The sequence below is a fragment of the Lissotriton vulgaris genome, chromosome 2_1 (genome assembly GCF_964263255.1).
Source record: "Lissotriton vulgaris chromosome 2_1, aLisVul1.2, whole genome shotgun sequence".
NCBI classification, from domain to species: Eukaryota; Metazoa; Chordata; class Amphibia; order Caudata; family Salamandridae; genus Lissotriton; species Lissotriton vulgaris.
The window spans coordinates 1,762,135,436-1,762,159,544 of NC_141687.1; the positions used below are offsets into that span (position 1 = coordinate 1,762,135,436).

The 24,109-nt window shown below is 47.2% G+C and overlaps 1 pseudogene; it reads right to left on the reverse strand.

Moving 5' to 3' along the window:
* Positions 1-23,153, reverse strand: part of LOC147733254 (uncharacterized) — a 43,819-nt pseudogene extending 20,666 nt beyond the window's left edge.
* Between the last annotated feature and the right edge of the window lie 956 nt (positions 23,154-24,109).

Below are 24,109 nucleotides of genomic sequence, written 5' to 3' on the forward strand. Positions count from 1 at the left end.
TAATGGACTAGGGAAGATAGCACTATCAAAATGATGATCCTCCCGCAGTTCCTTTACATCATTCAAAACATTCTGCACCATATCCCCCGAGCCTGGTTCATAATAATAGACAGTCTAATCATAAAATTCCGCTGGAACGGCCAACGGCTGTGCATGGCACTCCGGCACTGCCAGATCCCACCCTTTGATGGAGGCAAGGGCATAACAAACCTCTACCTGTATTTTCTTGCAACCCGCCTCCTGGTCATACACAATTGGTTCAATGGGGGGTGGTCAGACCCGGCTTACAAGACCGAACTAAAATACTTGGGCCTCTCCCAAGTTCAGGCTATGTTGTACAGATCTCCCATTCCCAGGGTCCTCCCCACAGTAACCCGTACAGTCTTTCTGGCCTGGCACCCTCCCTACAACACAACCGATGGCAGGACAAACTGACCCAGCAGACACCTCTTTGGCAGGGAACATGGTTACAGGAAGTGGGGGGATTAGGCGGTTTTAAGAGTTGCGACCTCATTGGCATCTCCTAGCTTGGAGATGTATGGAGCAGTGACCATGTTCGCTCTTTTGTTGACCTACAGATCAGACATTCTCTTTACCCATCCCAGTTCTACAGATACTTACAAGTTTGCCACGCCTTAGACACATCTATAAAACCCGGCACTTCACTGCGGGAACATAGTCCCCTTGAAGCCCAGGTCATGATGGGTGACCTTGGGAATGGTGGAGTCTCACGCATATACCCTTCCTTAATCTAAAGTCTTGTAGTCAGGGTTCCTACTTTATACCCAAGGAAGGGGTTGGACAAACTCTGGGGACCCACCCATGGGAGGGTCAGGACAGAGGGGTGATTACACCCATGCCCTTTGTCTAGTTTCACGCCAGAGCAGGAGAAAATGGTTCCTGCAACCGGTTTGAGCTGTACTATGCACAGGGACACCGAATGTGCCCCCCAGTGTAGACTTTCAGGCACTCTCAGAGTGCACCCACCCAGCCCCAATACACTAAATCCTGTCTGGGAGGTGGTCACACCTCCCAGTGACAGGAATCCAATTGTCAAGCCTTCCCCTGCTCGAGCTCAGCTCAGCAGCAGGAGGGCAGACTTGTGTCTGTGGCTGGCAGCATCCATTTTGTGATGCACAGGTCGAGAAAGCTGGTACCGGGTACACCGGTGCCCCACAGTAGTGGTTCTACAAGGGAGGAATCATACCTCCCACACCAGTTACTGGTGTGGAGATATGATTCCAAGGTGTTTGACACCAAACACAACATGCTTCTACACTGAATGTTTGGTAACCAGGTAAAAAGAAAGGCGCTCAACAAATATCAAGGTCAATTAGATATTGCAAGTCTCCACCGGACTAGGATTTTGTCCAACTATATCTGAAGATTGGTACATGACTAAAATAGATCTGTACAATATTGTTAGAATGCTCAAATTGAAAAAGTTTTTTGTGACTGTTACAGTGAAAATAAAACATGCTGATACAACTACAGATGTAAGTAGTTTGACAATACAGGATATTAATGATATGTGATTACGAATGTCATAGACTGAAAATAACCCAGTAACTATGTCAAAATTATTGGAAGAATTAGAGGTTAGTCGTTATGTAAGTACTAGCAGTGGATTAAAAACTAGATCCAAGTGAATTCCGCAGCTTTCAGTTGGTAATACCATATATGCCTTTTATAAGGCTGTTAACTATTATCTAGATCCAGCTATTGATAAGGCTAATAAAGAGAAATTTAGTAGGAAATGTGACAATCTAACGAGGGGAGAGAGCATGGCTTTAAAGGAGTTGAGAGTTAATCAGGATGTGACAATATGTAAGGCAGACAAGGGTGGGAACATCGTTGTTATGAATACTAAGGACTATAACAATGAGGTACTTACACAACTTAACAATGATAAGTATTATGAACGTTTGACTTGTAATCCTCTTGGTGAATTGAAAGACATGATCAATAGGAGTCTTAAAGAGTGGTATGATCATACACTGATAGATTTTGATGAGTATAATTATTTATTGGTGGACTGCCCTAGATCACCCTGTATGTACACTTTACCGAAAATTCATAAAAATAAGGAGAAGCCACCTGGGAGAACGATAATTTCAGGTATACGGGGACCAACAGAGAAACTCTCCCAGTTTATAGATACATTTTTGAGACCATATGTCCAAAATATACCTTCCTATATACAGGGCACAAAACATGTTTTAAACATTATGAGTGACTTAGCATGGGAACCAGGAATGACTATGGTAACTTTAGACGTGGTATCGCTGTATACCAATATACACTATCATTTGGGATTACAGGCGATAGAAACTTTTCTGAACAAGCGGCCAGCTGATATTATGATCACACAATGATGTTATTACAAATGACAGATATAGTGTTGAAAAATAATGTTTTTCTGTTTGATAATAAATGGTACAAGCAACGCCTTGGTAAGGCGATGGGTTCCAGATTCGCTCCGTCTTTTGCCAACCTCTTTATGGGGTGGTTTGAGGCGGATTGGATCTGGGGCCAGAAGGGGAGAAAATGGATTGACAACATTCATTATTGGGAACGGTTTATTGACGACTGTCTCATGATATGGACAGGGACTGTTGGTGATTTGGGAGAGTTCTTTGATTATTTGAATGACAACGATTTGAATTTGAATTTCACTACACAGTATGATAACAACCGAATTACTTTTTTAGATATAGAGCTATTTGTTGATAATGGTAGATTGTGTAGTAAGATGTATCGTAAAGGGACCAGCTGTAATGCACTATTACATGCAGAGAGTTGTCATCCCAGGAGCCAGATTAATGCAATACCATACAGAGAAATGGTAAGGGCCTGGAGGAACTGTTCAATTCAGACAGACTTTGAGATGGATTTGGAAGATATGACACAGAGATTTGTGGCTAGTGGTTACAAACACAAGGTGATCAATGACGCTAGAAAGAGGGTACACAGACTTAGTCGAGAACGTACTCTAGAAACAAAGAAGAAGAACCGTGAGAGTAATGGTGTTGACAAAGTAAGATTGATTACGAACTTTCATAGTAAGAGTCACAAACTATATTCGATACTTAACAAGTACTGGCACCTGCTTAAAGCTGATAAAGATCTATTGCCATATGTGAGTGACAAACCAAGTTTAACGTTTTGGGGGGATTGACACTAGCGAACATAGTAAGTCCTAGTTACCCTGTTAAGCGAGAACATGTTACCTGGCTTAGTAACCAAATAAAAGGCTTTTACAAATGTGGACGATGTAGCTCAAATAGGTGGGCTATGAATAAGATAACATCTTTCAACTATAATGACACAGGAATACACAAGATTAATATGTTTATTAACTGTGATACCATCTACGTGGTTTATGTGACAGTGTGCTCCTGTAAAATGATTTATGTGGGTAGTACTATAAGATGACTACGAGACATAATGACGGAGCACTTTCAAACCTTTGAAGAATGGAGATACTCGTTACCCAATTGCAGCATATGCGGTGCAGAATTATGACAATAGAGAAAAACATATAAGTTTTCATGGTATAGATCATGTGAAACAGGACAAAAGAGGTGGCAATAGACAACAGCAATTGAGACGAAAAGAGGTTATTTGGATAATGCAACTCAGAGCGGTGGAAATGGGAATGAATATTGATAACGAATTTCAATATTATCTAGGTTATGAGTAATTTATCTGGGTACAATTTATTTAGGTGTTGTATTAATGTATATTGTAATGACCCATCCTGTTTTTGATTATTCATGTGTTTGTTTGGAATTCAATATGTTGGAAACCTTGTGAAAAATAATGAATCATGGTAGAATGACTAACTCAATCATATTTTGGATGTCTATATGATTTGAGTTGGGTTACAGTGAACAAAATGGATTTACATATCTTTAATGTTGTTGATTGGACAATGAAGTGTCTCTGTTACAAGTTGATTACTATGTGAGTAAATGACTTTAATAATTTTATGATACTGTCAATTTAGCTGAAGTGTCTTGGGACTATGAGTGTAGGAATAGTACAAATATTGTTACCAGAAATGTGAGGAGATTGTACTTTAAATTGTTATTATTATCTTAATTTTCCCCTCTTCTCTCTTTTCCTTTCATTTCTCTTTTATTTCCTTATTTGTTCTTTTGATTGGAACTGAACTTTTCATGATTGTGCACTCCTTATACTTATCTGCATAATATGGTGGTGGTCTCACTTTCACAAATGATATTCGTTACATCGAATGACAAATACATTCGTTTGGGACGAAACAGGATAGTGATATGCAGAGGCTTTAGTAATTGGGGTTATACATTAGGACGAGAATATGAAGATATGAGTTGTAAGGAGTTTTTTAACATTGCGTAGACCATACGTAACGGAAACTGTTTATTGATTAACTCTGGAGCGGTTGATTTTTATTTGCTGAATGGGATCATGTATCGTGGTTGCATATTTTCCATATAGTAGAATTATACTTTTAATCCCCCACTCTGAATTATTAGTTTGGGGGAAATATAACGTATAACTGCGTACCATAGACGGATATGGTGTTGTGTAATAGGAGCGAGGGAATGATAGAATTTGTGACTAAAATTGACATACAAGGACGAATAGATATTATGTTATGAGATACGAGTACTTTATGAACGTCTAAGCGCATTAGACATTTAAAGATGGCGGCCATTAAAATTTACCATAAATAGGAATACCAATATGGAGCCCAAGTAGAACGCCGATCTTCTCGCCGTGAGCAGAATGCTGATTGCGGAATACGGGATGAGTTTGTGAGAATATACCTACGGAGACTTTTTCAATATATACAACGTCCCCGTGTATGAGTGGAGTACAATATATGGTTTCCTTTTGTATTTTATTTTAGATCACGTACTCGTGAATGGCATAATAACACTGATGGGAGAATGACTATCGTTTAACAGGACATGAAGGAGATGGGGTGAGATCATTGTATATATATACGAAATATAGAGTCAAAACGAGCGGCTTGTGCCAGGTTTAGGAGTTTCAGTATTTTATAGTTTTAATAAGAAGGTGGTATTACTTTTATTTACAGATGACTGTTCAGTTGACGATTGTGTGTGAAGGCTATATTAAACTTTGAGCTACGGAAACAAATTTAACACTTGGACATTTTTGAAGGGTAATACCTTTATTATTTGAACAGTCTTGCATTTTAGATTAAAGCTGTGTAAGAAGTATTAAGGTAACATGCTTTATTACATGTTTATACTTTGTGTTCATTATAGAAATCGGGACTTGGGTATCTTGAATTAGGCTTATACAAGAATACTATTTCAGATTACGAGAGGAGGAACAAGTTGGACATAACGAAAACCACACGAGGTAAATTTTGTGATACAAGTAGTGATGAGGGTTTTTGATCGAGTGGGGTTGTCATAGTATTACAGTTACTCCAGTCAGTGATATTAGGTCCGTTATGACCATTGTGGATTAACTTCAATGAAACGCTAAAAAGTTAGCGTGCAGTAAGAGTTAGGAGTACGCTTAATAATGGGATTATTAGGACTAATGGATAGATGTGAATCTGACCGGACATTGTAAGTATGTGGGGGCATCGGAACTTATATTGATGTCTGACTTTGATATTACAGGTAAGGAATTATTTATGGTGTGGACTAAAGAAATACTGGCAGATTTATTGTCCTGTGTTCTATTTTTCAGGTGATTATTTTATTTTCAATTTTACTATTATACTAACCTGATGATTAATTATACTAGTAAATGCAAGAGGAATGAGAGTGATATAATCTTTGCTCTAGGGTTGTACAGACCTTTACTGATTTACACAATTCTTGGGTTAGGTTTTATTGGAGACTTTTCTTTGTTCTTCTCTAAGACTACCGAGTGTTGGTTGCGTTGGTGCTGTCTCTATACTCTATTCGTTTTGATGTTCATCATGTATTACAAAATGAGTTTTTTTTTTACCAGTATGTATTATAATGATCATAATGTGTGCTTATATACTGTTAATTTGGGTTTGCAGCCCTGAAGAAATCATTTTGCTTGATAAGAGCACGACGAAACACGTGTTGGCTGCGTCTGCTTTGGATTTATGTTATGGTGGATGAATAACACGGATTTTGGATATACAGATTACATGAACTGTACCAGTTGGTGTATATTTTCGAACTAGAAGAAGAATAAATATATGGACACTAACTAACTTATTGTGTTTTGAGTGCTTGGGGAGGGCATTTTGTGTACAACATGTTTCTAAGCAGCCGTTTTAAAGTTAGCATTTAACACAAGGTTATAATTTATTTTGAATTTAAAAACATTTATATAGCGCACTTATACCATGCGGTTTCATGGCGCTTCAGATTGCGAGGGGATGGCAAACGAGGAGAAATTAGGCAGCAAAAGCACGAGAAAAAAGGAAGGTTTTGAGGTTTTTCCTAAATTCAGTGTAGGAGGGTGTTGTGCGGAGTGCCGCGGGCAGGGAGTTCCAAAACACAGGGGCCAGAACAGAAAACTTGGTGCCGCCAGCCTTTTTCTTTTTGAATCGGGGGACAGTTAAGAGGGCCAGGTGAGAGGAGCGAAGCTCTCTCCCTGGGGTGTAAGGCTTGATAGCCGAGCAGATGAACTCTGGTGCAGTGCCCATTCTAGCCTGAAAGGTGAGGCACCCAAGCTTGAACAGGGCCCGCTCTTTCACCGGCAGCCAGTGCAGTGCCTGCAGTAAAGGGGTGGCCCGATGATATTTAGGCAGGCCATAGATAAGTCGGGCCGCCTGGTTCTGCACTAGTTGCAGCCGGTGAATGGCGTAGGCAGGCGCGCCATTGTAAATGATGTTGCCGTAGTCGAGGCGCGACAACACCATTGCCAGCACTATGATCTTTAGGGCGGGGAGTGAAAAGAACCGAGAGATCTTCCTGATGGTTCTGAGGGAGAAGAAACAAGAGGAGACAACAGAACTAACCTGTGAGTGAACAGAAAGTGAGGGATTAAGGAAGATACCAAGGGTTTTGACTTTGGGGACCGGGAGTGGGGGAGCACCGAGTGGGGAGGGCCAGTGAGAAGGGGACCAAGGACTGCAACCACCTCCGGTCAAGACTAGTTCAGTCTTGTCCGGATTGAGTTTGAGGTGGTTGCAGTTCATCCAATCCTGAATGAACAACATGACAGATTGGACATTCTGGAAGGATGAAGGGGAATGAGAAAGGTTGAAAATAAGCTGGAGGTCGTCGGCGTAATTGTACACCGTGACCTCGAGCTGCTGTAACATAAAAATGAGGGGGGAAATGTATAAGTTAAACAAAAGGGGGGAGAGTGAGGAACCCTGGGGGACCCCACACGTCACCTTGTGGGAGGCCGCAGTGAAACCGGTAAGATGGACTGCCTGAGCTCTGCCGCTTAGAAAGGACTCAAGCCAAGCGAAGGCTAGACCCTCTATGCCCGCCGCCTTGACACGGGTAAGTAAGGTGGAATGGTCCACCGTGTCAAAAGCGGCGGACAGATCTAAAAGAATGAGGGCCTGAGGGAGATTGGTGTCGATGCCCTCGCGTAGGCTGTCCATAACTGAGACCACTACCTTTTCCGTGGAATGGAGGGGGCGAAAGCCCGCCTGCCGAGGGGAAAGGCAGTGGTTGATTTCCACGTGGGAGCTCAGAGTGGCGGTGACGTGGGTTTCTAGAACCTTTCCCAGGTAGGGAAGGAGGGAGATGGGACGATAGTTGGAAGGGGATGAAGGGTCCGCACCAGCCTTTTTTAGAATGGGAATAACGGCTGCAAATTTGTGGGGGGCGGGAACCACTCCATTACTGAGGGAATCATTTAGAAGTGTGAGGGGTGGGGATGGGCATGTTAGGAAGATTTCTCTCAAGATGTGGGCGGGGGCGAAATCTAGGGGGGAACCTGATTTCACCCTGTGAAGCAGGGGGAGAAGCGTGACTGTGGTCAAGGGGGGGATGGAGGTGAGTTTGGAGGAAGCGGGGGGGGGAAGGATTGGTGAAAGTAGGGGATGGGGGAGGGATATTGGCCTTAATCTTTATCACCTTGTCCACAAAGAAGTCGTTGAGCGAGTCACAGAGAGATTGAGAGGGTGGAATAGAGGCCGAGACTCGGTTAGATGATGCGAGCTCGTGCACTGTTGCGAAAATTTCCTTCGACTGTGACTCTGCTGACAATATTCTATTAGAATAGAATAAGGTCTTGGCATCAAGGATGCTCTGCTTATATTCCTTGAGCACAGAGAGATAGATGGTTTTTAGAGAGGGACAGTATGCTTTTCTCCATGCTCGTTCTGCCCTACGTGCGGCCAGCTTTTTCTCCTTAAGAGTGGGAGTGAACCACCGGTTGGCGGCGTGGGCTCGCTTGACCGTAATACGTCTAAGGGGGGCGAAGGCGTCGCCCGCATGGGTCAACCAGTTGTTAATGGTGTCCAGTTGGACAGGGGCGGCGAGGCCTGAGAGGTCAGGGCTGGTGCTGGCTAGCGAAGAGCAGAAGGATGGCAAATCGACTTTGCCCCATTTTCTGGCCCAGGTGTTCTTAGGGAGTGGAGGCTTGATAATGGGGGCTAAGGCAAGGGAAAATGAAATTAAAAAATGATCAGACCAGGGACAAGGGGAAATGGTGGGGGGAGTAGTAGGGATGTTCAAGGTCCAAACCTGATCGAGTGAGTGGCCTTGAACGTGAGTGGGGCTGTGGATGCAAGGAGTGAAATTAAGACTGAGCATAAGGTCGGTGAAATCTTTGGACAAGGGGCTCTCGGCAGGGTCATTAGGCCAGAAGTTTAGGTCACCTAAGACTAGCACTGAAGAGTTATTCACCACCAGCGTTGCCAGTATGTCCTGGAGGTTAGAGACAAAAGTGGGAGAGGGATGAGGGGGACGATAAATTAGAACAGAGGTTAGAGGGGAGGATTGGGAGTTGGAGCGGATGACCAGGTAGTCCACTTCGGGGATGGGGGGGGAGGGAAGAGTCTGAAACTGAAGGTCAGTGCGGGCTATCAGGGCCACTCCACCGCCTCTCCTGCCCTCTGGCCGGTCTGCTCGAAGAGCCGAGTAGCCAGGGGGAAGTGCGGCTAAAACGTTGGGCAGGGAGTCAGCCTTAAACCAGGTCTCCGTTAAGAACAGGAGATCTGGTTTATGAGTGTCGATATAATCGTATAGTTCGTACTGATGGCTAACAGCAGATCGGGTGTTTAGTAGCGTGGCCGTGGTGTTAAAGGCCGGAGTACATGGAGCGGACGGAGGGGGGGAAGGGCAGACAGGGATAATGGAAGGGGGTGAGAAAGGGGAACGGCATAGTAGACCTAGCTGAGCCAGTAGTGTGGATGTGGACGGGCTGACGGTACCAGGAGACCATAGCGAGAGAAGGAAGGAGGATGAATATAAAGGGTAATGGGCAAGGGGGGGTGCCCCTAGCCCCGGCCTGCCGCGGACGGGCGCAGACGGGCAGGACTCTGGCTTGACTCCGGCGAGCCTACGGCGCGCCCGCTGCGCTCGTCCGCTGCGCTGACACATGGGGGACGTTTAAATAGAGGAGCAGCGTGGGGGGAGTGGCGTGGGTGGGGTCGGGCGAACCGGCCCAATCCAAGATGGCGGCCACTACCGCTGGGCGCCTAAGATGGAAAAAGCTGCCAGCCAGCCCCGCTGTGTCCCTGGAAGGCAAAGTGAGGGTTAGGAGGTACCTGTTAAATTTCAGTGCAGGTTAGACACAGAAAAGCAATTTAAAAACGAACGCGTGTCAGCGCTTTTAATCAGCGTGACAACTCGCTAAAAGATAGCTAAAATACACAATCGCAGCCCACAGCTCCTGCTTGCTAGCCCACTGCCACCGGGCTGCTCGCAATCGCTGGGGAGACTGTGAGATGCTCCTAAATAGAGGAGCAGCGTGGGGGGAGTGGCGTGGGTGGGGTCGGGCGAACCGGCCCAATCCAAGATGGCGGCCACTACCGCTGGGCGCCTAAGATGGAAAAAGCTGCCAGCCAGCCCCGCTGTGTCCCTGGAAGGCAAAGTGAGGGTTAGGAGGTACCTGTTAAATTTCAGTGCAGGTTAGACACAGAAAAGCAATTTAAAAACGAACGCGTGTCAGCGCTTTTAATCAGCGTGACAACGCGCTAAAAGATAGCTAAAATACACAATCGCAGCCCACAGCTCCTGCTTGCTAGCCCACTGCCACCGGGCTGCTCGCAATCGCTGGGGAGACTGTGAGATGCTCCTAAATAGAGGAGCAGCGTGGGGGGAGTGGCGTGGGTGGGGTCGGGCGAACCGGCCCAATCCAAGATGGCGGCCACTACCGCTGGGCGCCTAAGATGGAAAAAGCTGCCAGCCAGCCCCGCTGTGTCCCTGGAAGGCAAAGTGAGGGTTAGGAGGTACCTGTTAAATTTCAGTGCAGGTTAGACACAGAAAAGCAATTTAAAAACGAACGCGTGTCAGCGCTTTTAATCAGCGTGACAACGCGCTAAAAGATAGCTAAAATACACAATCGCAGCCCACAGCTCCTGCTTGCTAGCCCACTGCCACCGGGCTGCTCGCAATATAATGCACTTAAGTATATAAGGTTTGGCTGCATCACAGACAACCCCGGGGAATAGATTCTGAAGTATGCAGAGGGGCTCTGCTCATGTAGGGGCACAATCTCTCACACAAAACCAAGCCCCCTGCCTTCAGGATTGATAAGGCCTGCCATAGGGATGACTGATAGGTTTATATTTGCAGTATTTTAGAAAAGATATAGGTAACCTATATCTAAGTAAGGGGTACATGCACCACCTTACACAGGCGGAAGTCAAAAACCTGTGGTGTCAGTTTGAATGGTCTCTCGGGGGTGGCATAATATATACTGCAGCCCCTGGGAGGCCTCTGGGTTACCTATGCCCTGGGTACATGGTGTACCATATACTAGGGACTGATAAGGGTACCCCAGTATCCAATCTGGAGTGTACCTAAAGTACATGCAATCAATTTAGAGGAGAAAGCAGCTTTACTGTGGTCCTGGATAGCAGGATCCCAGTCAGTCTAAGTCGAAAACAGTGATACATCAGCAAAAAGGGGGGGTAACTTTAAGAAGCAGATGCTACTCTCCTACATATCCCCCCACCAAAACGTAGGGAAATTAAATTAACCTTGACCAGTTGAGTCTTCATGTTCTAAGTGGAAATATCTTGAGAGTTCATCTACATTAGCAGGGTTACTCCCAGGTCCATGTTCCACTGTATAGTCCAACCCTGTAGGGTAATGGACCACCTCAAAAGTTTGGGGATTTTCACCATTCATCTGTTTTAGCCATAAGAGGGGCTTATGGTCTGTCTGAACAATGAAGTGAGTGCCAAACTAGTATGGGCTCAGCTTCTTCAGAGCCCAAACCACAGCAAAGGCTTTCCTCTCAATAGCTGACCAACCTTTCTCTCTGGGGTCAGCCTTCTGCTAAAAAAAGCTACTGGCTGATCCTAACCCTCTTCATTCAGTTGTGATAACCGAGCCCCTACCCCCAACTCAGATGCATCCGTTTGAACAATGAATAGTCTGGAATAGTCAGGACTTTGCAGGATGGGAGCAGTGCATATGGCCTGCTTCAGGTCATCAAATCCCTTTTGACAGCAAACTGTCCACTGAACTTTCCTAGGCATTCTTTTGGAAGTTAAATCATTCAAAGGGGTCACTATGGATCCATATCCATTGACAAACTTCCTGTAGTACCCAGTGCTCTCTTTGCTTTAGAAAGAATGTGTTCAGAATCCATGGTTACAGGTAGTAAAATGGAATTTGCCAGTAATTAAAGGCACTACATGCAGCCATCAAGCTACAACCATTCGCATTCACACAAACTTTCGGATATATGGGAGCTACATATCCAACCAACAGCGGTAATCGGTCCGGATGAGGAATGTCTCCTAATAAAAGTATAATACATTTAGTATGACAAGGCAGTTCATTAATTTCTCAATTATTACAGCTATGGTATTGATTTTGAACAGGTATTACCTTACCTGACCTGCTGTTCCAGGCAAGGAACATTATCAGTGTTGTCATAATAGCTCTGTGTGAATACCAAGCTTGTTCATGATTAACCTTTTTTATCACACGATACAAAAATACAACTGATGCTCATAACACAAAATAACTTTGCCACAAACATTAGGAAGCTCAGTGTTTTTGTTGGTCGTAGAGCACCACACAATGTGACTTATCCTGAAGTTTTTTGCCATCAGTCAGAGCTAAAACCTCTGCCAACGTGAGTGGAAGGATTATTCTTTTTTACTGGCACTTAAAAGGCCAAGCCATCTGACCACAACAAGGACTCTGGTAGCAAAATTACATTAAAAATCAAAGGTGGAGAAGATGAATATGTAACTCTGATTAACACGGGATTCAGAAACAGGTCACAATCCCTGCTTAATTTGTGTAACTTTGCCCAGTCTGTTTTATTTACTAGCTGTCAGGGATCACGCTTTCAGGGTCAGGGGGAAAGGCCAGGCTGCACCCTGCCTGATAAATTGCAGGTAAAAGGAAATGACTATGGTGGTCTATTAGAGGATGTATTCATTTACCTTTATAATTTCAGGAAAAAGTATTGTCTTAGCTGTGCTGGTGAAGAGTTGTCTATAGGTACTTGCATTCCCAAGGAGCAGCTGCTCCGAGGTTCCAGCAGGAACGCGTCAGCATTTTTTTGAACCCTTTAGCACTCCAGAAACATTCAGTTATCCTGTCATATAGGAGGATGTGGCATTGTTGAGGGCATTATGGACAATGCATGCAGTCTTGAATTGGGCCCTTGCTTTGATAGGGAGACATTGAAAGGTGCTATGATAGGAGAGATGCCCGCTAAGCACCGCTCTCAAGGGTTTTATGGTAGAAGGGAGAGGCGTCAGTTTCAAGTCAAGTCTGGAGAGTAACAGTGCTTGGACAATTGTCCTGCTAGGGATTGAACTGCCAGAGTAGTTTCAGCTGATGATGGGCGCATCTGGCCAGTGTCAAGATCTGAAGGTTGAGAAGATTGTCAAGAGTAAAACTTAGCTATTTGCTACTCTCCACACTGGAAAGTTTGCAGTTTATGGGAGAGAGAGATTTAGGCCAGGTGGGCTGTTTTAAATTTTTTGGGGGAGATTAGCAGAAATTCCGTTTTTGTCAGGTTGAGTTTTAGGTGGTGGTTAAGCATCCAGATTTGAAACCTGTCCAAAGTGGCGGTGAGAAAGAGAGCGCTGTTAGTGGAGGAAATCTTCAGGTAGATCTGGCTAGCATCCATTGAGGTTGAAGAATTTCAGAGTTACTTAGAATCTTTCCAAGTGGTTCCAGATATGGATTAAACAATCCTGAGGATAGGATCAAGCCTTGTGGAACCCCTTCTTTTAGGTTGATGTTGCTAGAGACAGAGCTCCCTATTTTAACTATTTGTGAGTGGTTAGACAAAGAGGAATTAAACTATTTCAGGACTGTACCACAGATACTCATTCGATCCTTAAGAATGTTAACCAGAACGTAGTGGTTGACTGTATTGAAAGCAGCCGAGAGGTCCAGAAGCTCAAGTAAGCAGTTCATTCATTCATTAAAGTTTATTTCGGGAGCTAGTCCATAAAACATATCAGACTTCATAAAAATCACATATAAAAATGCAAAAGTTTTGGTACATATAAAAAATTTGGCTTAAAATTAAAAAAATAGAAGTGCATTCCTACAAACATGGGGCACTGGCATGTATAAAAGATAAACTGGTGGAACATCTAAGATCACTTTTTTTTTTTTCTCCTCATACGCCAAAAGATGTGCCCAGAGTCTGCTGTATTCGTACTGCAGCCTCCCGATCGAGTAATTAGCACCGACAGTACGTAGACTCTGATGATCTTACTGGATGCACTTTTCACAGATATCCTAACTTGACGGCCCATACAACTGATCCGAGGGGTATGTTTATCTGCAACAAGGCATAATCATTGGACAAATAGGTCTCTAATGTCACAGCTTATCTAGCCAGGTTATACATGGCAACCAAACATCTTTTTTTCCTTTTCCATTTAACCCTATCTAAATTAAGTGTAGATTTAATCGCATTTACCCAGTCTAAGTAGGTCGGTGCGGTACACTTATGCCAACATTTATAAATTTATCTGCGAGCAAGTAAGATTAAATAAAACGACAACTTACTAACATCTCGAGATAGTAGATCATAATTCGAAAAAATGCCAAAAAAGACTAGAATAATGCTCACCTGGATATCAAAACTAAATATGGCTTCCATACCTTCACACACCGCACCCCAAAATGTATGTAAGAGAGGGCACCTTAGGAACATATGAATATCGTCTGCTTTTTTCTGCTGGCACTTCGGACAGCAGGAAATAGAACCTTTCGAAAATTTGGACAGCCTAGCTGGGGACCAGTAAACTCTGTGGAGAGAGAAAAACTGATTTCTTTTTAAATTGGCAGCAGCTACTGTAGAGTGTAGTAAATCATAAGATACTTGCCATAATTCTTCTGTATTTTCATCTGGCAAGTATCCTCCCCAAAGCTCATTCGGTAAGGTAGTCTCCATCAGCCATTTCCATCATCCGTCCAATAAAGATTTGCAGTCTCTTTCTTAGTCCGCCTTGTCCCGTGTAGTGCCCTCTCCAGTTTATTTGTGACACCCGCCACTTAGCCCGCTGCCTGGCTCCAGCTTCTGATTTGAAGATATTTAAATTTTGATAGTTTCCTATCAGTAATGTTGTTTATCTCTTCCCATGATATTAATGCACCGTCGGGCATTGGTGAGCCCAGTGTTCTATTCCTGCCTCTCTCAACGGCTTTGAAAGTGCATCTTTGGACCACTCTGGAGATCCTGGCGAATCCCATATAGGAGCCAGGACGCTGTAATAACCAATTTTCAGAGCTTTTCTTATTTTTGACCATATAGACGCGATATCTTTCATCATCTTTAAGCGAACCTTCTTGAAGAATCGCGGATCCCCAAACTTATACATAAAGCCTTGGTCTCGACCTTTTATGTCGCATAGCATTTCTTGAAACATTGTCCCTATATCTGAGTCATCAGGCTGATTTAGGAGCATCTTTCCTGCCCTTAATGAAAATACCCAGGCGTACAGTTTCAAATCCGGTGCACACAGCACCCCTTTATTTTTTTTCCTTCTGAGCTTTTTCCACGAAATCTTTATGCCCTTGGAGGCCCACACAAAAGAATTGATTCTAACTTGTATTTTCCTTAGCTTCTCTTCCTTAAATGGTAAAGGGATATTCTTAAATAGAAATATAAGTTTGGGTAAAAGCATCATTTTCACTATGTTAACTCTTCCTATTAATGTCAGAGGAAGAAACACCCAGCTTTTTAAAGAGTTTGCTATTTCTTTATCTATCCTAGCTCAATTTCTGTCAGTGATCTGATCGATATCCTGTGTAATACTGATACCCAGATACCTTATCTCACTTTTTATTATGGGAAATTGGGCAATTATATTCCAGACCATACATTCGGATTTTGACTGGTTGATCTCGTAACCAGAGTTCTGCCCAAACTGCGAAGCTATATTGTATATTATTGGGATCGCTTCTGCTGGGTCAGAAGTATATATCATCATGTCGTCCGCGTATAAAGATACTTTTTTTCCCAACTTCGAAACTTGAAGGGAGCTCTGTTGGCCTCCTGCCTAAGTTTCTCCGCAAGTGGCTCGATGTAAAGATTAAAAAGTAAGGGTGACAGGGGACACCCCTGTCTTGTACCTCTTTTGATTGTCACTGGTGCCAAAAGATTGCTGTTTTCCAATATTCTGGCTATAGGATTTTGATAAAAAAGATAGATAGTTCTGCAAAAATTATCACCTAAATTACACCTGGACAGAACTTGTGCTAAATAAGCCCAGTTCATGCTATCAAAAGCCTTAGTGGCATCTAATGTAATAATAGCTAATGGCACTTTACGCAAAGTTGCTATATCTATTGCACCCACCAAGCTATGCGTCAAAGCCTGTATGCTCCGCCCTCTAACAAACCCATTTTGGTCATTATAAAGCAGCTCTCCTACTACCCCATTTAGTCTCTCTGGTAAAATCTTGGCAAGGATCTTATAGTCAAGATTGAGCAGAGAGATTGGCCTATAAGAATCACATTGGCTTGGTGGCTTTGATAGTTTTAGGATCAGGACCACGGTTGCCTCATTCCATGACGGGGGCGCCTTCCCTCTATCCTCAAAAATATGTGCAAATAGCCTTTGCAGGACAGAAACGATAACTGGCGCAAGAACTCTACACAATTCGGCTGGCAGCCCATCCGGGCCCGGCGCTTTGCCTATCTTCCCCATCTCAATTGCATTGACTACCTCTAACTAATGTTTTTATTGAGATTATTAGACTTATCCTCATCAATTTTTGCCAAAGAATATTGATCAAACCATGATTGAATCAGGTTACCTTGTCGGGTCAGATCTTCCTTATAAGCCTGTTCAAAATGCTTATAAAAAGCTTCTTCGATATCTTTGGAATTCTCCAATATTTTCCCAGAGGTCTCACACGAAACAACTTTGGTCCTGTTTTTACTTTGATCCTTTTTAGTTTTCCAAGCTAGGAGCTTCCCACTCAACTCTCCATATTCAAAATGTGCAAGATTGCTGGCCTCCCACCATTTCCTCACCCTAGCATCAAGCACCCCTGTTAGTTCTAATTTATAAGCTGATAACTTCTCCTGGATATGTCCCTGGAACGTAGGGCTCTGGGCTAAGAGATCGCGTTCTAAGTTACATATTTGTCCCTATATACCTGCTATCTCAGCCCTGAACTTCCTTTGTCGAGCAATTTGTATGGAGGTGTTCGAGCCCCGCAAAAATGCCTTATATGCATCCCATACCATTTCGATTGAAAAGGTTTCTAGATTGGTCTCAAAATATCTCTCTGTCTCTTCTATTAGTTTATGTACAACTTCATCCTCTGACAGAATGGTTCGGTCTAGGGTCCATCTCTTAGTGCCCTGTATGGCGGGTAATTTAAATACTAATTAAACTGCCCAATGATCTAATAAATGCCCTCCAAGATGTTTAGAATCTGTCACCCATCCTAGCAGCTCCATACTAATCAGGAAGAAATCTAACCTAGATTTGTGGCCATATTTTTTTGTTATGGAATGTGTACTCCCTTTTAACCCCCATCCTTTTTCTCCATACAACTACCCAAGCCATTTGATGCATTGCACTTATTAGGAGTGATCTCATCTTACAATTATGTGGTGATCTATTCTTTTTTTTTTTTTAATTTTTATTTTGTAGTATGCAAGGTGAAACGGAAAAAGGGGACGGGTATAGAACAAGAGGACCAAAGGAAGAAAGAAAAGAAGAACAGGCGACAGGTCGCCACAAATCCCCACACAGGGGGAGCAATGAGTGGAAAGAGAAAATGTCCGCAAAGGAAGGGCCAGCCAAAGTCCACACCCTAATGTCAGGGGCCGGCAAATCAACAGAGGCGCGGGCAGGAGGGCCCACCCATCATAGCGTCCAAATTATGCCAGGCGATCCAACAGTAGAGGCAGTGTCCCTGGTCAGGGGGAGCAGTCCCAGCCCCAATCATGACTCTTCCGTCTATCCCAAGAGCAAGGAAGTCGCAAAGATGAAAACAAGAAAAAACTACCCCAACTACCCCCCCCCCCCTCGTCCCTCCCCAACATTCACCACCCCCCAGTGGTGGCGACACCAAGCACACAGTCCATCTCAGTCACTCTCACATTCAAATCTGGAAAAGATGAAGGGTCCGCAGCGATGATGGACACACTGCTGAAGGAAGGCCTCGGGACAGAAATCTCACAAGCGGGCCCCAATTATGCATGAAGTTCTTGAAATTACCCAGGAAAATGTCGGAGAGACGTTCCATGCTCAACAAGCGCCACAATCGGGCATGCCACAAGGAGACAGCAGGAGCAGACGGGGTCTTCCAGGCGGCTGCCAAGGTCATCTTAGCCGCACCCAAACACAGCCACATGATACGCTTATCCGCTCTAGTCTGATGTTCAAGCAGTGGGTCCCTAAGGCCTAGTAGAACAAAAGCCATGGAGTCAGGGACTGCGTAACCCAAAATATCCTTCATGTGGGAGAGAATCTCGGTCCAGAATGGCTTAATGGAGGGGCATTCCCACCATATATGGCTAAAGTCCCCCAGCATCCCACAGCCTCGCCAGCACCTATCTGAAGCCGTTGGAAATATGCGGCGTAGTTTAGACGGATAGAGATACCAATCAAAGATAAGTTTCATATGGGCCTCTCTGAGGTCAGTAGAGTGGTTATGCGCTGTCACGTCCCGCCACAGGCCCCGCCACTCACAGTCAGAGATGTCCCTCCCTAACGTGGATTCCCAATGGTCCTGGTATCGCGGTCTCGGAGACACAGTAGTATCTAGTAATAACTTGTATAGGAAAGAGACCGCTCCTTTCATGGTGGAGGTGCGTAGGAGGAAGGTTTCAAACGTCGTCAAGGGCCTGGTGGCGGCATCCACCACTGAGGGCGACGTAGCCCAGTGCAAGAGCTGGAGATGTCTAAATCGCTCCGCTGGCAGAACTCCGTAGTCCCTCATACAGTTGTGGAAAGTGAGGGGTTCGGTGCCATGGAACAGATGGGTGAGGGCCCTGCAGCCACCCTCCCTCCAAGCCTCAAAGGGACCCTCCGTCAAAGCCGGGGGGAAGGCTGGGTTAAAATGAATCGGGGTGAACGGGGACGGGAAGGTGGTCCATCGGTCGTCACCACTCACCGCGTCCCAGACCTTCAATACCGTGCTCGTGGGGGTGCTAATGTATGCGTTCCTGGGCCGGTCTACCTTAGGCTTCCAGGCCAGATCCCAGACGGAGCGGCCCGCAACGCTCCGATCCATGTGGAGCCAATGTTTCTCTGAAAATTGTTGGGACCACTCCACTAGGACTCTCAATTGGGCAGCTTTGTAGTACAAATGCATGTCCGGGAAGCCCACCCCCCCCTCCAAGCGCGGGCGCCGAAGCACCGCAAACGGAAGCCGCGCTCGGCCACCTTGCCAGACATATTTCAGCATCACGGTCTTCAGCCGGCGAAAGTAGTCCAGCCCCACCGGGATGGGTAGAGCCTGAAAGAGGTACAGAAGCCTGGGAAGAAGAACCATCTTGAGTGTATGGATCCTGCCGAGCCAGGAGATGAATTTGGGTCTCCACCGTTCCAGTTCGGCCCGAATCGATGTCAACATCGGGGAAAAGTTAGCCTGGAACAGGGCACCTATGGTGGAAGTCAGTCGCACCCCCAGATAAAGCAAGGACGAAGACGCCCAGGCAAGCGGAGTGAGCATCTGAGTCTGATGTACCTCCCCTGAGGACAGGTTCAGGTTCAAGATGTAGGACTTATCAAAGTTAACCTTGAAGCCCGCCACCGCCTCGTAAGTGGAGAGTACTGAGTGGACATGGGGTAGAGACTGTGCTGGGTCACGAATGGACAAGAGGACGTCGTCGGCAAAGAGCGAGATCTTGTGCTGTTCGCCCGTAAAGGGAAGCCCCAGAAGTCGCTCATTCTCCCGCACCGCCAACGCCAACGGCTCTATGCTGAGGGCGAAAAGAAGGGGCGAGAGGGGACATCCCTGGCGCGTCCCTCGGGAATGGCAAAAACTCCCGGATCTGTGGCCATTGACCAATACTCGAGAGGTAGGGCTTCTGTAATTAGCCTCAATCATGCGAATGAAGTGGGGCGAGAACCCGAAGGCCAACAGAGTCGGGTGCAAGAACCCCCAGTCCACGCGGTCGAAGGCCTTCTCCGCATCAAGCCCTACCAGCACCGCTGGTATGCGGAACCGTTCCGCCTTTTCAATGAGGTGGACCACGCAGCGCAGATTATCATGAGTCTGCCGACCCTTGATGAAACCAGATTGGTCAGGATGAATCAAGGCAGGCATGAGATCCTGAAGTCTGCCCGCCAGGATGGAGGAGTACAATTTAGCGTCCAGGTTGAGGAGCGCTATCGGGCGGTAAGACGTACAGGAAGTAGGGTCCTTCCCTGGCTTGGGGATTATAGTAATCAGCGCTTCGGCCACGGAGTCCGTGGTCCTACTATCAGTCGCCATTGCATTGAAGAGGGAGACTAAGTAATCACAAATGTCAGAGGCGAACGTCTTGTAGAAGAGGGCTGTGTACCCGTCAGGCCCAGGGGCCTTGTGCAACTTCAGGGCCTTGATGGCATCTAGGACCTCCTCTCGAGTGATGGGGGAGGACAGCAAGTCATTCCACTCATTAGAGACTTTTGGGAGAGGGAGCCCCTCCAGAAATGTGGACTGAGCCTCCGGGTCGAGTGCGTCACTCGAGTAAAGCCCTGCATAGAAGCGACCAAATATGGCCGCCTTGTCGGCGTCTCTGTGCTGAACAGAGCCCGCGTGGTCGCGCACTCCTCCTATGTAATCCCGTTCGCACTTGTCACGGAGTTGCCGGGCAAGATGGCGCCCAATCTTGTTGCCCTGGGAGTAGGAGGTACGCCGAAGACGTAGAAGAGTAAATTCCGCCCTGTTGTTATAGTGGACCCTCAGTTTCCCGCGCACCGCCGTTAGGGGCTGTAAAGTCACCCTGGAGGGGTTCGCCTTGTGGGCCTGTTCTAAAGTGGCAAGTTCCGATTCAAGAGCTTCCCTCTCCTCGTGCCGCATTTTGTTCAAGTGCGTGTTGAGAGCGAGGCAGGTGCCCCTTAATGAGGCCTTGCACGCGTCCCACGTGTTGTATACCGAGGTGTCTGAAGGAGGATTGAGGCGAAAGAAGTCACCGATAGCCTCGCGTAAGGCCCTACAGGACTGGTCATCCCTCACCAGGGCTGCCGGGAAATACCACTTGCGCCAACCGTCCCCCCCAGGAGCCCAGTGCAGGCCCAGAACCACCAGGCTGTGATCGGATAGGGAGAGTGGAAAAATATTGGACAGTTGTATATCCCCCCGGAGAGCCTGGCCAACCAAGATATAATCAATGCGGGAGTACGAGCGATGAACGTTAGAGAAAAAAGTATAGTCCCTAGATTGTGTATGGACAAAGCGCCAACTGTCTACTAGCCCCATCTCACCCAACTGCCGCTTAGTTTCCTCGGAGAAGACGCCAGTGCCCGCCCTGCGTGTCCCAGAGGCATCCAAGTCCCTGTCCCATACCATGTTAAAGTCACCCAGCAAGATCAAGTGTCCCTCCACAAAGTCCCCCATCCTATCCAGCAAGCCCTGCAAAAAGACATTCTGACCCGCATTCGGGGCATACACCACAACAAGGGTACAGAGGCGGCCGTGCAACATCCCCTTCACCATTAGCCAGCGGCCCTCTCTATCAGCATTCACTCCTATAGGCTGAAAGTGTAGGGAAGCCCGGAAAAGAAGGGCCACCCCCCTATGCTTCGTGGCCGCAGACGCCCTGTAGATAAGAGAGAACTGTCTATGGCGGAGCCTCAGCTCATCCTTCCTAGCCAAGTGGGTCTCCTGAAGGGCGACCACATCCAAGTGATGGTCCACAATGTATTTCCAGAGCTTCTGCCTCTTCTGCGGGGAGTTGAGGCCCTTCACATTCCAAGTTCCTATGCTAATAGTCATAACGGGGAACTAGAACTCCACGCCATGCATACGTCCGGGCAGCCACACAGTTCAATCCGAATCCCGACACACCCCGGGCTCCAATCAATCGACAACGTGCAATCAAAGAGACCCAGAGGGAAGGGCCGAGCCACAGACACCCCCAGGGGGCCCCCCCTCCATTCTCCGAGACTTCCAGAAGATCTACTGTTCCAAAAAACACCAGGGCCCACGGACCCCCCATACAGAGCAAAACATAAAGCACTGGAGTAAACATCGACGAAATCACACAAACCATACAGCTAGCACACAAAGTCGCCACCACCACTTCCCCAAACCCCAACCCCAACCAAAACTGTTCTGCCATCACAAGTGCCCGCAAAGCCCAGACTAGCCCACCCCCCCAAGACAATCCAGAAATCAAAGGAACAGAGCACAAGGCCCGCAACCTGGAATGTACAGTCGGCAGTTCCAATGGGCCACAGGTCACACGGTCCACCTCAGACTGGTATCGGGGTGGGGGCACCAGATCAGGGGCCCCCAGGGCCAATGCCCGGGGTGTCTTCTCCAAAAGTACCAGGGCCGTCGGATCAGAGGCGCCCTGGCGCCCAACCATCAAAGAAGGCCGGGGTCATGCCGCTCCAGAGGAATGCTGAGAATCCGCAAGGGTGGCCGAGGCCACCGACGCCACCGCCGATCCTCTCTCCTGCAGGCTAATAGAGTGGTCCGGTCGCAGCCGCTCCGGGGAAGCTCCAACCCGGTGCCATGGTGAGGAGCGACGCCGGCGCCGCGATGGCGAGGACCGCGCTGCCTGCGAAGGTGGGTCTTCCTCCAGTCCCAACAGCTCCCTCGCAGACTTCAAGGAGCGGATTTGCACCAACCTGTTCTGCCACCGGAATATAATCCGGAAGGGGTGACCACAGGAGTAGGAGATGCCCTGTTCCCTCAGATAGGTAGTCACCGGCCGGAATTCCCTCCGTTTCTGAAGCGTGGACGCTGCCAAATCTTGGAAAAGCTGTGGTCGATGGTCTCGGAAGCTCAAGGAGAGAAGGGCCCTGGCCTTCCGGAGGATGCGTTCCTTAATCTGAAAGTCATGGACACACGCCAGGATGTCCGGGGGAGGGCCACCCCGCCTGGGCAGGCCAACTCTATGCACCCTGTCCAATTTAATCTCCAGAACGTCCTCCTCGTCAAGCACCTGGAGGAAGAGGGCCTGCACGTATCCCCGCAAGTCACCAGCCTCACCGTCCCAGGGGACCGCTCTGATACGGATGTTATTTCTCCTGGAGCGATTCTCCAGGTCCTCGGCATACGCTTGCAAATTCAAGTTCTGGTCTGTAAGACGAAGGACATCTTGTTGGAGCTGGTGGACATCATTCGCCATACTCAGATCATGGTCCTCCAACACAGCCACCCGTTCTCCAATGCCGTCTACAACCCTTCGTACCTCGCGTAGGTCCGACGCCAGTTGGGCCCGCAGTTCGGAGATGTCCTCTTTGATCGAGGCGAAGAGTTCCGACACGAAGGCCTTGGTGGCCGGCGCCTCCTCATCCGACTGTCTCGCCGAGCCACTCGCTCCTGGGGAGTTTGGCGGTTGCGATGCTTTGGAGGCCGTCTCTTTCACTGTCCTCCCCTTGCGAGGCAAGTTCGACATGGCGGCTGGCCGCTGAGCAGGGTCACCCAAGCGGTAGGCCGCGGAGGGGCACCTGCGTCACAAGCAATGGCCACTCGAGTAACCGGCGACGTGAGGCCTCCCAGCAGCAAGGCCGAGGAACGGCGGCAGGGCCGGCGCTCCTGTCCCACGGAGCCAGGCCGCAGTCAGCCACTCGGCACAGTGCACAACCGGGCCCTCCTTCTCCGGCTCGCACAGGCCCGACGGGGGGACCGCGAGGCAGTCCAGGTTCCACGAGGCAGCCGGCCGCCGGACACTCAGGCTGTCCAAAGCAAGTGGTGCACCACCAAACCAACGGTTCCCTGTAGTGGAGGGAGCCTGAGGGCCGGGAAGGTGGAAGACGCCCGCCGCTCCGTGAAGCCACGCCCAGTCGACGCCGAGCCACTGCGCTCCAACCACTCCGGAGTTCGCCGAGGGCACCGGACCACTCCGCACAGCAATGCCGGCCGCTGTGGTCGTCTTAGGGCGAATTGAGGCCCCGTAGGCGATGCTGTACAATGCTGTACAATGCTTAGCAGGTCGGGCGCCGGAGCGACTCAAAAGCACGTCTTACTCCGACGCCATCTTGGCCACGCCCTGGTGATCTATTCTTATAAGTTCTGTCCATTAGGGGGTCAAGAACCAAATTAAAATCTCCCGCCAGAATTAACGGATCCTGATAAACGAATAGCTCTGCCAACATTTCCCAGAGCGGAGCTGGGTCATCCAAGTTAGGTCCGTAGTAACCTACCACTGTAAAGTTATATATGTGGTACCTAATCTTAGCGATGACCCACCTACCGTTCTTAACTACCTTAACCCCTTCCACTGCAAGAGCTGCGTTAGCTTTAATAAGAATAGCAACTCCCCTTGTGGTCAGTTGCTGTGTGGTGCATATTACTTCCTGGACCCATTTATTTGTTTTACACAAATCTCTCATCTCTTTTTCTGTGAGGTGG